This window comes from Spinacia oleracea, chromosome 4 (assembly GCF_020520425.1).
Source record: "Spinacia oleracea cultivar Varoflay chromosome 4, BTI_SOV_V1, whole genome shotgun sequence".
Taxonomy (NCBI): Eukaryota; Viridiplantae; Streptophyta; class Magnoliopsida; order Caryophyllales; family Amaranthaceae; genus Spinacia; species Spinacia oleracea.
Window position 1 is genome coordinate 49,890,713 of NC_079490.1, and position 16,824 is coordinate 49,907,536.

The following is a 16,824-nucleotide window of genomic DNA, read 5'->3' on the forward strand; positions in this document are numbered from 1 at the left end:
ACATGTTTCAGGACCAAGCCAGAATCGAAAGATTCGAGACTCAGAGGTTGATCCTTGAGACTAAGCTCAAGAAAGGAGAACCAGTGAGCCCACATGTTCTTAAAATGATTGGACTCTTTGAGAACATGAGAGCTCTAGATTCTGACGTCTGAAATGAAATGGCTATTGACATCATTCTCCATTCGCTTCATAATGGCTATGATCAGTTCAAGTTGAATTACAACATGAACAGCATGGAGAAATCTCTTATTGAGCTTCACGGTATGATGAAAACCGCTGAAAAGACGCTCAAGCAAGAGAACAAGCACGATATGCTTATGGTGCGTAAGGGCAAGAACTTCAAGAAATCAGGCAAGAATAAGGGCAAGAAGGGTAAGGGAAAGGCTTCACCCTCATCCAAGTCCAACGACACCAGTTCTGGTAAACAGAAAAGGGTGACTCGTTCTCCTGTCGACTCTGAATGCTTCTACTGCAAGAAGAAGGGGCATTGGAAGAGGGATTGCTTGAAGAGAAAGGAAGATGAGAAGAACGGGAACGTTGCTTCTACTTCAGGTATGTATGTTGTACATTGTAATCTTGCTAATTCTACTTCTTGGGTATTAGATACTGGTTGTGGCTCACACTTATGTTCCAATTCGCAGGGACTAAGGAGAAGTAGAAAGCTTGATAAAGGCGAGATGGATCTACGTGTGGGAAATGGAGCACGGATTGCTGCATTAGCCGTAGGATCTTATTTTATTTCTTTGCCTAGTGGGTTTGTTTTGGAACTAGAAAACTGTTACTATGTTCCTAGTATCACCAGAAACATCATTTCCGTTTCAAGTTTGGATTCTAAAGGTTTTAGTTTTCAATTTAAAGACAATAGTTGTTCTTTTGCTTTGAATGGAATGATTTATGGTTCAGCACAACAAGAAAATGGTCTTTATCTGCTAGATACGAGCAAACACATTTATAACATAAATACCAAAAAGGCTAAAACTGGTGATTCGGATCTCACATTTCTGTGGCATTGTCGATTAGGCCATATAAACATAAAGCGCATGGAATTACTTCAACGGAAAGGAATTCTAGAATCATTCGACTTAGAGAAGATTGATCAATGCAAATCTTGTTTACTTGGCAAAATAACAAAGCAACCTTTCTCAAAGGTGGGAGAAAGAGCAAGCGAACTACTAGGGCTAATACATACAGACATATGTGGGCCTATGCGTACGAAAGGTAGGGTGAGTTCAGCTATTTCATAACGTTTATGGACGACTTCAGTAGATATGGCTATATTTACTTAATGAAGCACAAGTCTGAATCGTTTGAGAAATTCAGAGAATTTCAAAATGAAGTAGAGAATCAACATGGCAAGAAAATCAAAGCTCTAAGATCGGATCGAGGAGGTGAATATCTTAGCCACGAGTTTGATGACCATCTAAAAGAATGCGGTATTCTTTCTGAATTGACTGCTCCGGGGACACCTCAATGGAATGGAGTGTCGGAATGGAGAAACAGGACCTTACTCGATATGGCCAGGTCAATGATGGGTCAGGCCGAACTTCCTTTACAATTCTGGGGACATGCGTTGCAAACTGCAGCACTCACACTGAATCGTGCTCCGTCAAAAGCTGTTGAAAAGACTCCATACGAATTATGGACTAGGAAACTTCCAAAGTTGTCTTTTCTGAAGATTTGGGGTTGCGAAGCATATGTCAAGCGATTAATTTCAGACAAGCTACAACCTAAATCAGACAAATGTTTCTTCGTTGGGTATCCAAAAGAATCTATGGGGTATTATTTCTACAACAAGGTTTTCGTTTTCTCGTGACGGTGTCTTTTTGGAAAGAAATCATATTTCCAAATTGACAAGTGGGAGAATAATAGACCTCGAAGAGATTCGAGACGAACAACGGATTCAGAACTCTTTAGAAGCAGTTCAGGTTGATGAACCTCCAAGGTCTTTAGAAGAGCCAGTGGGAGTAGTTCCTCAAAACGTTGTTGCCCCTCGTAGGTCAAATAGAACTATTTTTCTGCCGGATAGATGGACAGGCGTCCTCTTGACTGAAAACTTAGACGTTCTCATATTGGATAATGATGAACCTATGACTTACAAACAAGATATGACGAGCCCAAGATCCACTAAATGGTTAGAGGCCATGCAATCTGAAATAGACTCCATGTCTGAAAATCAATTCTGGGATTTGGTTGATTTGCCGGATGGGTTCACACCTATCGAATGCAAATGGGTCTTCAAATTGAAGAAAGACAAATATGGAATTGTATACATATACAAGGCTAGATTGGTAGCAAAAGGTTACAGGAAAGTTCACGGCATGGACTACGATGAAACCTTTTCTCCAGTCGTGATGCTTAAGTCTATTCGGATAATCCTTGCGATTGCCGCGTTTCATGACTATGAAATATGGCAAATGGATGTCAAAACTACCTTCTTGAATGGTGTTCTTGAAGAGACTGTGTTCATGACACAGCCGGAGGGTTTTGTCGATCAAAAGAACCAAGGAAAGGTATGCAAGCTTAAGAAGTCCATCTATGGACTAAAGCAGGCATCAAGGAGTTGGAATAAACAATTTGGTGAAGCAGTCAATAAGTTTGGCTTCATCAAGAATCAGGACGAATCTTGTGCATACAAGAAGGTCAGTGGGAGTAAAATTGCATTCCTAGTCTTGTATGTTGACGACATACTGCTTATTGGAAACGACATTCCTATGTTGGAGTCTGTAAAGACTTGGCTCGGGAAGTGTTTCTCAATGAAGGACTTAGGAGAGGCACAGTACATATTGGGCATCAAGATCTATAGGGATAGATCTAAGAGGATGATTGGACTAAGCCAAAGCACTTACATTGACAAAGTGCTAGCTAGGTTCAATATGATGGAAGCCAAGAGAGGCCATCTACCCATGTCACATGGCATATATCTAAGCAAGAATCAGTGTCCCAAAACATCTGATGAGCGTAGAAAGAAGAGTGGAATTCCATACGCTTCGGCTATTGGATCCATCATGTATGCCATGATTTGTACAAGGCCGGATGTTTCGTTCGCACTCAGTGCAACGAGCAGGTACCAGTTAGAACCAGGTGAGGCGCATTGGACTGATGCCAAGAACATCCTAAAGTACCTGAAAAGGACTAAGGATCCGTTTCTGGTTTATGGTGGTACAGATGAGTTGATTGTTAAGGGCTATACGGACGCAAGCTTTCAAATCGACAGGGATGATTTCAGATCACAGTCTGGGTTTGTGTTCTGCCTCAACGGCGGAGCAATAAGCTGGAAAAGTGCTAAGCAAAGCACTATTGCGGATTCTACAACTGAAGCCGAGTACATTGCTGCCTCAGAAGCAGCAAAGGAAGCTGATTGGATTCGGAAGTTCATCGAAGAACTTGGTGTTGTCCCCTCCATTAAAGGACCAGTGGCTTTGTATTGCGACAATAGCGGAGCCATTGCCCAGGCAAAGGAGCCTAGGAGCCACCAGAAGTCCAAGCACGTACTGCGGCGATTTCATATACTTCGAGAGATCGTTGAAATAAAAGAGATCGAGATTTGCAAGGTTGGAACTGATGACAACGTCGCGGATCCATTGGCTAAACCGTTGCCACAAGTGAAACACAACGCACATGTAGCAACCATGGGAATCAAGCATGTTGGAGAATGGCTTTGATTTTCTAAGTATTGTTTTAGAACATCTGTTAGATCTATGTTTAAAACAATTGGTTTAACCATTTCATATTTATGAAATTTATTTATTTCATATGCATTTAATTGTGGTTTAGAATTAAATGATAAGTCTATGTGATTCAAATCATTCAAATGGGATGTCAAGATGGATTCTTCGACAAAGAAACACCCATCAGTGAACTTGAATATTGAAGTCACAAAGGATCCCTAATCCAGGTCATTAAAAGGTGGACGACCAATGACTAATGAAGATTAGATTGCAAGTAGATTACTTAGTTCTGTTTCTTGGACTAGAGAGACTGGATGTCAGAATCTTTTGCATAGATACTTATTGGATCTTGTATCGGATTGACCATGAGAACACTTTAAGAGATTAAAGTCATTTCATAGGTAGTTCTCATTAATGGTGATTAGAAACCGTACCTCAGAACATGAGCGATTATGTCTGCTCGTTTGAGAATTAGTTCGCTTTGATACTAGCTAAACGTCGCACCGTAAAAGGAGGCTATAAAAGCAGTTATTGGGCGTACTATGAATCAAAGTGAGTGTTCATAGATTGCAAGAATGGATTGTCCTCCTATCATTGATAGGATATGGTGTTGTTGTGTAACAAGGCCTCTCGGAGAGTTAGATAATGTAAAATGCACGGCCGTGCTCAGAATGGTTAAGGCTTAACCTTCTGCAAAAGTTTAACAGTTGAGCTCTATAATCCGAGAAACACTTCTGGACCTAATAAGGATGGCTTGGATCTTACCTTATGTTCAGTAAGTAACACTAAGTGAAAAAGGAATGTGGATGCACACTTGTCTGAATGATAAGTGGGAGATTGAAGGAAATATGTCCTTCACCCAAGGTGCATTAAGTCTAATACAAAGGTTCAGATTAATTGCGAACAATTAATTCAGTGAGATCAAGTGATCGGAATAGCTAGCTGGAGCAATGCTTCCGATCAGTGAGTTCTAATGGATATTGAACTCACAACTTACTCTTGACTGAACCTACAAGGTCACACCAATGACACGTAACAGATCACCGGATTAAATGAATCGGAAATTCATTTAATAGGCTTTCGGGATTTAAGTTGGAAACGTATTATACGATACGACCTTGCATCAAAATCGTATATCGTATCGCGAATATTCGTAAGCTAGGCGAGACGAATAAATCGTATCGTACGACGGTGATTCGTCGTATACGAAACGATAAATAATATATATATCGGAAATATATTTAATCGCGAATACGAGGAGCGGCCCACGAGCCGAGTGCACGAAGCACTCAAGGCCCATGGGCGCGCGCACGACTAGGCGAGCAAGCAAAGAAAACGCAGCAGCAGCGAGGCCCTTGTGGCGCGGAGCTGTGCGCGTGCGTGCGGGCCAAGACCACGACACAGCAGCAGCGCGGCCCACGGCCCACTGGCTGTGCGTGTCCGTGTGTTTGGCGTGCGGGCTTGCTAGCCGGCCTTGCCTCATGTCTTGGTCGGTTAGTAAGGTTATGTAAATAACCTTATAACCTATTTTCCAACTTAGCACAATCATAACACAACACACACAACCCTAGGAGAAAACAAAGAACCCTAATTCTCTCTGTGCCTCCATAGTGTGTTCATCCCAAAAGACAAAGTATCTTGATCGATTGTCTAAGCTACGATAATCAAGACGGATCTGAACGTGTCGGTGAACCAAGTAGAGGAACGACAAGTGGAGTTCTTTGTTCGTGTTCGTTGACATATTATTGTGGAAAACACGCTTCGAATGTAAGTTTGCTTAATCTGTGCTTTATACATGTTTCCTGGCTTTGGGGATTGTTCCGCACATGTTATTATGTTTAACTGTATTCCCCTGCAGTGCTATCATGAGCCTTATGTATTCAAAGCATGAATTAGCATGATTATTATTGTTTTTGCATCTGTCGAAAAATTTGGAATTTTTGTTGATTTTTCGGAATTTTTACTAATTATTGGATGAATTGCGTAATAATCAGGTCCAAAATCAAAAATGTTCGTTTTTTCGAGTTTTAAAACCCTAATTTGATTGAAAACGATTTTCTAAGATCAACTCATGGGAACGGAATTGCAAAAACAGGCCTCGCAGTGTCGTTTTTTGGGCGTTTTTGTTAATTTTTCATTAAAAGTTAAAAGTGTCGAACAGTAATTCAATTTAAAGGTCAACCTAAACTACTCGAAATTGCTTGAAATTTTGACACAATCTTGCTGGGTCTATTCTTGATCTATGGTAAAAATTTCAGATTTTTTCGATAAGTAAAAACCCTAATTTTTCCTTTCCCCAATTCGTAAATTTTGGAACCCTAATTGAATTTTAATTAATTTTGGTAATAATTCGGTTAGTTTCATTGGTCAGTGGCTAATTTTAAAAATTATTGGATTAAAATTTTGAATGGTTTCGTTAATTTTAATCGCACTTAAACCAAATTATTAAAAATCTGAAATTTAAATGTTAAAGAACGATTTAAAGCTTCGGATTTTATTAATTAAAAGTTCAAATTTTAATGTCGATTCGTTCGTTCATAAAAAATTTGAATAATGTTAGCCTTTGATTTCATATTTTACGAAATTGGATTGTCGTTAAAGTTTATTAAATCGTTAAAAATTTAATATTAAATTCAACATGCATCAATCGTAACAAGACGAGGCACTTGGGCTTGCGCCCAAGCCCCATCGAGTCACGAGGCAGCAACGCTCCTACGAATGATCGCACAACAATGCATTAGCAGGCCAAACGCATCGCAGCCAGCCCAGGCCACGATGCGCGCAGCCCGCCTCACTCGATGCGTCTGGTCTGTTCGCTGGGTGAGGCAGCGCGCGCTGTGGCGCAGCACCCATCGCTGCCCACACGCGTCTGCTCGCTCGGCTCATGCCTTGCCCCATCGCCCATCGCCCATCACGCAGCACACACGCCCAGGCATCACTGCCTTGCGCGCGCGCCACACGCTCATTGCTCGCTGCATTCGTACCGCATGGGCGACGAGCTCCTTTGCTCGTCGTCTCATGCCCGCACTATACAACACCCCTTAAGGGTAACACGTAACGTCCATTGCTTTGTGCGTGCAAAATTCATGAGCGAATTACATAAAATTAAAACTTTTTAATTCAAATTTATAGACAAATTAATAAATCATATTAATTTCATAAATTTAGGGCGAAAAATCAAAAATTTATTAATCAATTAATTTCCGATTATCATGGATTCAAATCTAGGTCATAAAAATTTCAAATTTATCAAAAATTAACAATTTTTATGGTGGTTTTTAATCATGGATACCTAATTAAATCGTCAATTAATTATGAAAATCTAATCAAATTCTAAATTATTCGAATTTCAACAAATTAATTACAATTACAAATTAAGTTGTATAATTAACAAGCTTAGGCATATAAATTTGTTAAACATATACAGTAGGTCACTCAAAAATTCAAGATTTAACAACAAGAAGCGCAAATATTTGATTTAACATCATAAAAATTACAAATTTCGCGTTCGAAAAACTAAAACCTCCAAAAAGTCATAGTTAGGCTTCGAATTGGGGAATTTTGGGTTCGGCCGAAAAATAGTCTTTATGTCAAAATTTTAGAATGCCTTTTACATGCAGAATTGACATAAAAATCACTCGATTTCGTTGAGTAACGAAGAAACTGCCGAAAAACTGCGAACATATAATTAAATAATCGCAAATTTGCAATTAATTACAATTACGAAATTAATCACCCCTTTTAATTCTTTGCAAATTTATAAAATTTAACCATGTTAAGCAATTATTATGGAATTAATTAGAGTTTCGTGATACCATTGTTAGGTTATGATACATATAATTGAATATAAATCATGCGGAAAAACCATAAAAGCCAAGATTCCAAATTAATTGCCACATAACAATTAGCATAATTTAGGATGCATACTCTTTGTAGCGTGTCCTCCCTTGCTGCGCCCGAACCGAACAAGAACAAGTCTTTGGGACTCCAAGTGTCGTCCCTCCGCAGATAGTCCACAACACGCTCGGATCCGCCTTAGATTTAATTAACTAGAATTGCACTAAGGTACTATGAAAATTTCGGATTTTTATTACAAATAAAAGTCTGAGTTTTAAGCCTAAACTTGAATGAATACTTGAATTACTCGTTATAAATTGTTAACCATGACCACCTATTTATAGGGTATGGGTATTGGATATTAGAATCCTACTAGGAAACTATTTTAACTAATCTGAATTTAACTTAAATTAGATTAATTAATTATCTAGTAGATTTAGAAAATCAATCTAAACGAATCCTAATCGATCAAGGTTTCGTACACAAGCATAAACTCACACGCCACGCACAGCAGCCCACGAGGGGCGCCATGCGCGCGCGCGCTGAGGCCTGGCCCAGCAACTGCTCGCAGCCCACGAGGGGCGCACGACTGCTGGCCTTGCTCGCGCTTTGGTTGGGCTTTGCTTGCTTGGTCGCGCGGGCTTTGCTAGGCGTTGGGCCTAGCTTCATGCTAGGCCTTGCGTCTAGCAAGCTCGTCCGATGTTTATTCGTACGACGCGCTTCCGATTAATTTTTCGATTCCGGAATTCATTTCCGATACGAACAATATTTAATATTTCCGATTCCGGAATAAATTTCCGTTTCGAACAAATATTTAATATTTCCGTTTCCGGAATTATTTTCCGATTCCGATAATATTTCCGATTCCGACAATATTTCCGTTTCAAATATTTTAGATTCCGGCAATATTTTCATTCCCGATAATATTTTCTGATACGTACCATGTTTCCGTTTCCGGCAACATCTACGACTTGGATAATATTTATATTTCCGATACGATCCATATTTCCATTTTCGGCAATATCATCGTTTCCGGAGTATTCATAATTTGTCTTTGACGATCTCAGCTCCCACTGGAACCAAGATCCGTCGATTCCGAATATCCATAGTTGGAGTATTTAATACCATTAAATACTTGATCCGTTTACGTACTATTTGTGTGACCCTACGGGTTCAGTCAAGATTAAGCTGTGGATTAATATCATTAAACCACTTGAACTGAAGTGTCCTCTAGCTAGGCATACAGTTCACTTGATTTCACTGAATTATTAACTTGTATAATTAACACTGAACCGCATTTATTAGACTTACCATTAAATGCATACTTCGACCAAGGGCATTATTTCCTTCACTAAGGTAAGTGTAAATTATTCATACTTTCATATATCAAATATCAGATATCAGATATAAATCATCTGAATGTTTTTATAGTCTGCTGCCAAATTGCTATTTCAGGTTCTGCAGCTGCTCCTGTTTGTTAAGTTCTGTTTGTTCTTCAAAATAAGTAAATCAATTAGACTCCAAAGTAAATCAATATAGGTTGATGATTATTGGTATAACTTGTTTTCTTAGACTCCTGATATGGATGGTGAGATTATTAGAATTCATGCCTTATCTTGTATTGAGAAGTTGAGCACGCACTTGACATGAACTAATTTTTTCTTAAGGTACTTGACATGAACTAATCATCTATTAGAAATTGTTGTCCTGTTGTCGATTGTCACAATTGATTGTTGTCGCCATTGCCGTATAGTGCAGTGTAGGACCAGCAATTTCCAGTGTTGCATTGATTTAAATGGAAGCTCTCTTAGGTTGTAATGATGATGTGATGAACATGATTGGCGCAGGAACACAACTTTGGAAATGTGTTTATAGTCAGCATAAGCGTCTTGTAACAATGTATATGAGAGCATGTAAGTTCTCATTTTGTACCATTTCGCATCTCTCAGGTCGATCCACAAGAGTGTATTTCTTGTGTTAATTCCACATATATGAATGTCAGGACCAGTCACTCAGTTTGTAAATGGATCAACTCTAATAAATATGTGTAAACCTATTAGCTCAAATGGTAGAGCACCATTGTCTCTAAAAGTACATTAAAAAAAACTCAAAAGTAAATAAAAGAAACTCAAAAGTAAATCAAAATATCTCAAAATTAAATCATAATAACTAAAAAGTATCTCATAAAAATTCAAAAGTAAATCAAAATATTTCACTGTAGACCTTATACAAACTGTTCAAAGTGGATTGCCCTTATTACTACCATGATGTAATCTACTGAACATCATAACTTTACGAATACATGTGACTTTTGTTGCATTATAAATAAGAAGTATTCAAAAAGTAAACAAAAAAAAACTCAAAAGTAAATTATTTAGGAAAAATTGATATTGACAGTTCCAACTATGGTCGTTTCACTTTTAAAGGTCCCAACTTTTGATTATTCTAGAGTGGTCTCAACTTTAAGGTGTGTTTTCCAAGAATGGTCCTTTGGTTTATTAAACTATTAATTAAGTTGATTTAAGAATATCATACTGTTCCATTTACTTCATTTAATTAAAAAATATGATTATTGCACGAGAGATATGAGTGTTAATTAAGTTATTTAGCACTTAATTTTAACTAAGGGACCATTTTTGGAAAACACTCTCTATAGTTGGGACCACCCTGACATAATCAAAAGTTGGGACCTTTTAAAGTAAATCGGCCATAGTTGGGACCGATAATATCAATTTTTCCAATTATTTATTCTCAAAAGTAAACTAAAAATCTTAGAAGTAAATCAGAAAATCTCAAAAACTTATTACAATCAAATAGTTCAAAGTGGTAAATGATCGAGGAAAGAGTCATTGACTTTCATCTCTCTACAATATGAAACAAACTATAAGAAAGAAATATATAGTTTGATATCAAAGTAAAGGTTTTAAACTTAAAAGTAAATAAAAACAATACAAAAGTAAATAAAAATAAAAAACTAGAAAACTCCGATTATTGGAGTGTATAGGTTAAAGTAAAGGTGTTCAATTAAAAGTAAATAAAATAATACAAAAAGTAAACACGAACCTACGTGGGATTCGAACCCACATCTTTTGATGCTCTACCAATTGAGCTAGTAGGCTAGTTAAATAAAAGTAAAGTAAAAATCAAAAAAATTAGTAAATCGAAATAATTCAAAGTAAAGGTTTTCACACAAAAGTAAATAAAACAATACAAAAATAAAGATGAACCTACGATTATGAGATATTAAAAAAATTGCAATGCCCGTGACTCAGATACTCTTACAGATAGCATAATTCTCCCTGGCAAGGTGCCATAGGGCTTTTGCCGCCATTTCCTTCATGTTAGCCTTAATTACTAGATCCTCCATTTCTCTCTCCCTAATCTTCCCCCATCAAAATTAGTAGTATGATTATGATGACTGCTATTACTTACATCCTCATTGCCATTCCCATTCCTGTTCATATTCACATTGTTGTTGCCATTAAATTGGGTAACAGCAGCACCAAGGCCTTGGCCTGAGCTTGAGCTGTATTAACCAAATTAAGCAACCTACTAGGACTACCACTCCCGGACATTGGATGGGAGATCTGAGGCTTTTCCTCATCTACAACCTTCACTTTAATGTTACATTGGCTAACATTCGCACCTTTGGGCTATTGCTACATCGACGTTATGAATAGAGGCAGAACCACCAGTAGTGGACTTGGTGTTGATAATCACATACTTGTTGTGACCAGCAAAGTGATCTGATAGTTCACGAAAAAAGAAGCTGAACCAGCAACCTATAGTTCACGACTAACATCAGTGAATAACTAGAATAAATTGCACCATACCCAAATGCAGCAACAATCCAAGACCAAAGTCAATGGATCAAAACATGAAGAAACAAAACCGCACTTACAAGGTTAACAAATTTATCTTTTTCCTTCTGGCCATCTTTCCCTTGTTTACGTAGTGGATTACCCTGATTACCGTCTTCTGTAGACAAGAATCCTAGATGTTGTAAACAACTACATCATATTTAGATGTAAAAGGCAACAACGAAGAGAATGAAAAGAACTTGAGTAACAAAGCAACAACCAGCAGGGAGAAGGTGAAACAAGAAAACTGGATGCAATACAAGATTTTTCCAGTAGCATCTAGTGATCTTATCATTGATGGTGTATCATTTTTGCAGAACTCTCATAAGTGCCACTCAATTAGATCTCTCCATCTTACTCTATCCAGGACAATCTACATAAGATTGAAATCCCCCCCCCCCCCACATAGGATCGGGAACTACAAATTCATCAAAGATTTGTATGCTACCTATCACAAAGTAATGCAAGCTCTCGACAACCAAGGTTAAGCTCGCCTCCCCAACAATATAAAACCCTAGTATCAACAAAAATTACCAAGCTAAGAAAACTGAAGAAACAAATAAGATCAAGGAAACGGAAATCATCAAAAGAAACTCAAATTTAATTCCATTATTTGATAAAGAAAACATTAATTGGACCAAAACACAACTAAAAATACTAAAAAAGCACCAAATTTTGTTAAAAGCAAAACCTAAATCAATAAAATCGAAAAAAACTTGGAGACCTAATTAACAGATTAAAAGATGAAAAAAACACGAAAAAAAATCAAGAATACCTTCGCAAATTTAGAGAGATAAAATCGTACACGAGATGTTGAAGAAGATGAATCGAAGCTGAGTGTTGGTAGTTCTAGAGGATTTGAGGAAGAACATATAATACGAGGGAGGAAAAAGAGAGAAAACGGGAGGAAGAGAGAGAAAGAAAATATGAAAAATGGGTGAAAAGGGGGAGGTCATTCAGCCGGATGCAATTACAAAATTACCCTTAGTTGTTTGATTTGGTCGGGCGGGATGAGGATCGTTGGATTGTTTTGATCAACGGCTGAGAGTAGTTCTGAGTTCTCATCTTAAGGGGTGGTTCTCACCAGATCCCGATTCTACATATATATATATACTCAAATGAGAGACACCTTATAATGAGAAGAATAAGAAGGAATTCAGAGTTTTTTTTTTCTCATTTAGATTTTTTGTTGTTCATTTAATTTTTTCTTTTGCTCATTTGGACAAAATGAGCAAATTTTCCGCACTATTGTTCTTCTTCTTCTTCCTCTATCCTCTTTATTTTCTGCTAACTCCATACCCAAAACACCAATTTTAAAATAAGGTAAACAAAAATTATAAGATCAAAATCATAGAAAATACTCAAAATTAATCACAATACAGAAAAAAAAAATTGGAATTTATTGTTCATTTGAACAAAATTAAACAAAATGAACAAGTTTTCTTATCTCTTATTTTTCCACCTCCTTCCTGTCTCTCTTCTCAGATCGACTACCTACCAATTCCACCAAAAATCCCCAATTTCATCAATCCACCATCCATGACTCATATATCTTAGGTAACTCGTTTATCATTACCGAGTCACTGTCGCTAAACACACCATCAAAATCCACAAGCAGACAAAATCAATCGACAAACTGATGAAAAAATTGTACGACTGATTGAAACTGAAACACCACACAATAGATATTGGAATATAAATTAAATGAAATTTCTGAAACAATTAAAAAGAATCAGATGATTTAAAAAAAAGGACGAGACGGAGAGAGAGAGTAGATTATTTTCACGGAAGGTTGAGAAAAGAGGAGAGAGAAAATATATGGGATGGGGGTTCATGTTTTACGGAAGTTTTCATCAATAATTTGTAATGGATGTTTACCTGTTGTATGATTACATTATCCTAGTGTACTCACAAGTTTTCTCACGCGAAATTTTATGGGCCGTCGGATTACTTTGTTTGTAAGGTCAAGATCTCTTCTCATTCTTCTGATTATAGGAATCTTCTCATTGGGGGATCAGGTTCTGGTGAGAACCTCCTTTAAGATAAGAACCTCCTTATAATTAGAACCTCTAATAACCGTTTGATTAAAACAAAACGGACGGCTGAGATCATATCTCGGGAATTAAAACGGATGGTTCCTTTGTGCCTCTTGATATAACAATCATTTTCTCTCTCTACAACCAACTCACTCACTCTAACTCACGTCAGTTTCTCTCTCCTCCCCTCAATTACAAACACACTCATCTTTCTCCTCAACGAATTTGCTTGTGCGACGCTCAACATCTTCACTCAAATCTGCAAATCAATTAGTAAATCAGGTATTATTCAGGATTTCTTGTGTAATTTGGTGGTTTTACTTCAAATTTCTTCTCCAAGACTCAATTCTTCATTGACCTGCAAATTCGAGCTCAAAATCGGGTATTATTAGAATATGCTTATAGTAAAAAATTCTCAAGCTTATAGTAACATAAGCTAAAATTTTATGTTGTTCTTATACAATTTGCTGGTATGCGTAGCCTAATTCTGAATTAATTGATTTTAGTGAACTTTGTGGAGGTTTTTTTGTTCTTTTTGTGAATTTTGGTGGCTTTGCGAACAAATTAAGTGAATTTGAGTGAATGTTGTTGTAGACACCTAATTCGTGTCTCCCCTAATGGGATGATGACGATACTATTACCCTTGCTAGGTGGTTGGTGCAACTCCGTGCGGAAGTCCCAATTGCTAAAGTGTATTCCAAAATACAATATCTAAAGTCCAATTCCCGAGTCCGTTCCCATTACGGAACTCGGTACAAATTTCAATTTCAAAATCCAAACAAAAACTCACCAAATGGACCTCTCCATTGGTTTTACAGGGCCCTTTCCAGTCAAAATGACATTAAGCAGTCTAAAATCGGGCGCCGACCCACAAAATCGAGCATGTCGGGCCCGTCACGTAAAACCAAGTCCAAACACGAAATCCGAATTCAAAAAAGGCTTGTTTTTAGACGCAAACCCAAGCCTTAACCTCCAAGAAAACACTACGTTCCAAATTCGTACAAATAGTACGAAGGTACAACAATACAAAACAAACCAAGGACGGTGTCATCGTCCTTGTTTTGGCGGATTCTAGGACACGTCACCAGCGCCAGGTGTAGACACCTACTTTTGTCCCCATTCCCGAAAGGGAAGGTTCGATGATGAGAACATAAAATCTTCACTTGGCAACGCATCTCCTATAAAATAACGAATCTCGATCACCCTTTTCATTTCACCCGAACCTGCTATTTATAGAAACCTGCTAAAAATAGTAACTGCCGTAACGGGTAGTTCCTAAAAGTGGCAAGACATAAAAGATAGAAACCTGTCAGAATTAGGTGTTGCACTCCGACATAAATCCTAAAAGAGATAGAATTTGCAAGAGGAATCCTATTCCTAGTATAATTCGAAAATAAGAGTTACATATTAATTAAAATCCTAACTAACCTAGAGTTCGTAACGGGCCCAGACGCATTCCGTCATAAAGTTAATACACACTAAAAGACTCGGATAAGTCTCAAAGACTCCGTATTCCACGAGTACAAATCTGACAAGGAAATACGGCCCAGACCCTATTTTCAACGCCTGGCTCTGGGCGCCGAAATCTTCGGCGCCCAGCCCTGGGCGCTGAAATTACCTGGGTACGTGTTCTCTCCTAATTCTTCTTGGATTAGTGCTCGAAAATTCTATCTTTCCACGAACTTTTTTCTATAAATATAGCCCCAAATTCGACGTGGAACACACAAAATTCATATTCTGAGTATTGACTCCAACCCCTAAGCCTAAGCCTCACGCTGCGAAATTGATCCCGCGTTCTGTCGCAATCGATCCAAAAATCGAACAGAACGTATCCTGTCCCTTGTAGCTGAAGAATTAAGCCCGGAAACTTTAGATTCGTTAAATAAAAGGAGAAATAGCAAAGCCAAAGTGGTTAGTTTTCTGAGAACCATGACGCACCTCTCAAGGGTGCGTCGTAATGTGTCCCTTCGCATGATTTAATCGCTTTCCTCGCCCTTTTATAAAACTGTTAAACTATTAAAACTGATTGTTCTATCACGCCTAATAAAGATAATATCTTGGACAATTGAACTATCATGCTAGGTCCCTTAAATCAATCTAAACAAGATAATCACGATCGATCTAGTATTATGTGTTGCATATTGCTAAAATCAATTCAGATTAGTTTAATAGTTAACGCATGTCCCTTCAATTATTTATGCTGAGCTAGTAAGGATATCCTGCCTCTGGAGTTATCGAAGAGCGAACACTCCTCTCGGTAGTTACAGTCCCCCGAACCCTCAATCTCTGCCCTGCGGGTGTACGTTGAGCGATCCCCACACCAGGGATCACAAGGGAACCTATGGCCGTCGTGGTCAAACATAATTGCACTCCCTTTATGTCACGATAACCGGGTTTTGTCAGTTTTTCTCATTGCCGTTAAAAACTGAATGGCGACTCCTATATTACTAGTCAATTGGGTGTAAACTCACAGGAAATCCAATTACACTTGATTTGACAAAAAGAAACGTCACGCCCACGAGGGACGAGGTCACGCATTAGCCTCGTGCTTTTTTGACCCCCTCACAGTGGCAACTCCGCTGGGGATAGTGAAGGAAATACTCGTGCTCGTAGGTAATCAAAATAGCCGAAGGGTGAAACGATCCTACCCCGCGTTTATTTCCCCATCAAGTTAGGACGACCTGAAAATCAGCATATTAATGTGAACGGACAGAACCGCATAACGAATCTTGGCTCCCTTGGGATGTTTCATCTCGGGAGTTGGGACTAAGGATATCCATCGCCAACCGGGGGGTGCATACGCTTCGAATGTTGTCCACTCGGCACTTTTCGCTAGTAGTACACCCGTCCCAAACCCAATCGCTCGCCCACTAGGTCCCTCTCATTGGTGCATGCCCCCTTGGCTTACATCGTGATTCGCCTCTTGGGCGAAATTCGTCTGTTGAAGGCACTACCTCGACCGGGGCATGTGTTGGATCTACGATAGAAGCGGTACCAAGCCGGCGCAAATACTACCCATAGAATCCTATCATAAACTACATGACATATTATTATTTTGCCTCATGTTGTAATGTTAGTTATGTGTAGCGAATTATATGATTGTGTGTGACAAATAATGCTAGAAAACCAACGACCTTAAAAATTGCCCAAACATTCATAAACACCAATTGGCCAAAGAGTTGTACCAAAATACGTGTTCCGCAGCCCCGGGCAATCGCCACAAAAATAAGCGACGCCCAGGACAGCCTGTAACGGATCCCACGACGCTGCATAACGCGCAAGGACGTTATTGGGCAAGCACGCAAAATCAAAGTCGCATAAACAAAAAATATACGCAAACAGAAAACGAGCACCAGTCAGGGATGCATTTTCAACGCCCCTAGCTGGGCGCCAATATTTCTAACGCCCCTTACTGGGCGCTGA

The 16,824-nt window shown here is 38.5% G+C and overlaps 1 long non-coding RNA gene across 1 annotated transcript; it reads right to left on the reverse strand.

Moving 5' to 3' along the window:
* Window positions 1-10,627: 10,627 nt before the first annotated feature.
* Window positions 10,628-13,211, reverse strand: LOC130459337 (uncharacterized). The gene is made up of 3 exons (XR_008918688.1): window positions 12,141-13,211; window positions 11,407-11,483; window positions 10,628-11,287 (listed from the first exon to the last, which is right to left on the reverse strand). It is a non-coding gene; the product is annotated as an uncharacterized lncRNA (long non-coding RNA).
* Between the last annotated feature and the right edge of the window lie 3,613 nt (window positions 13,212-16,824).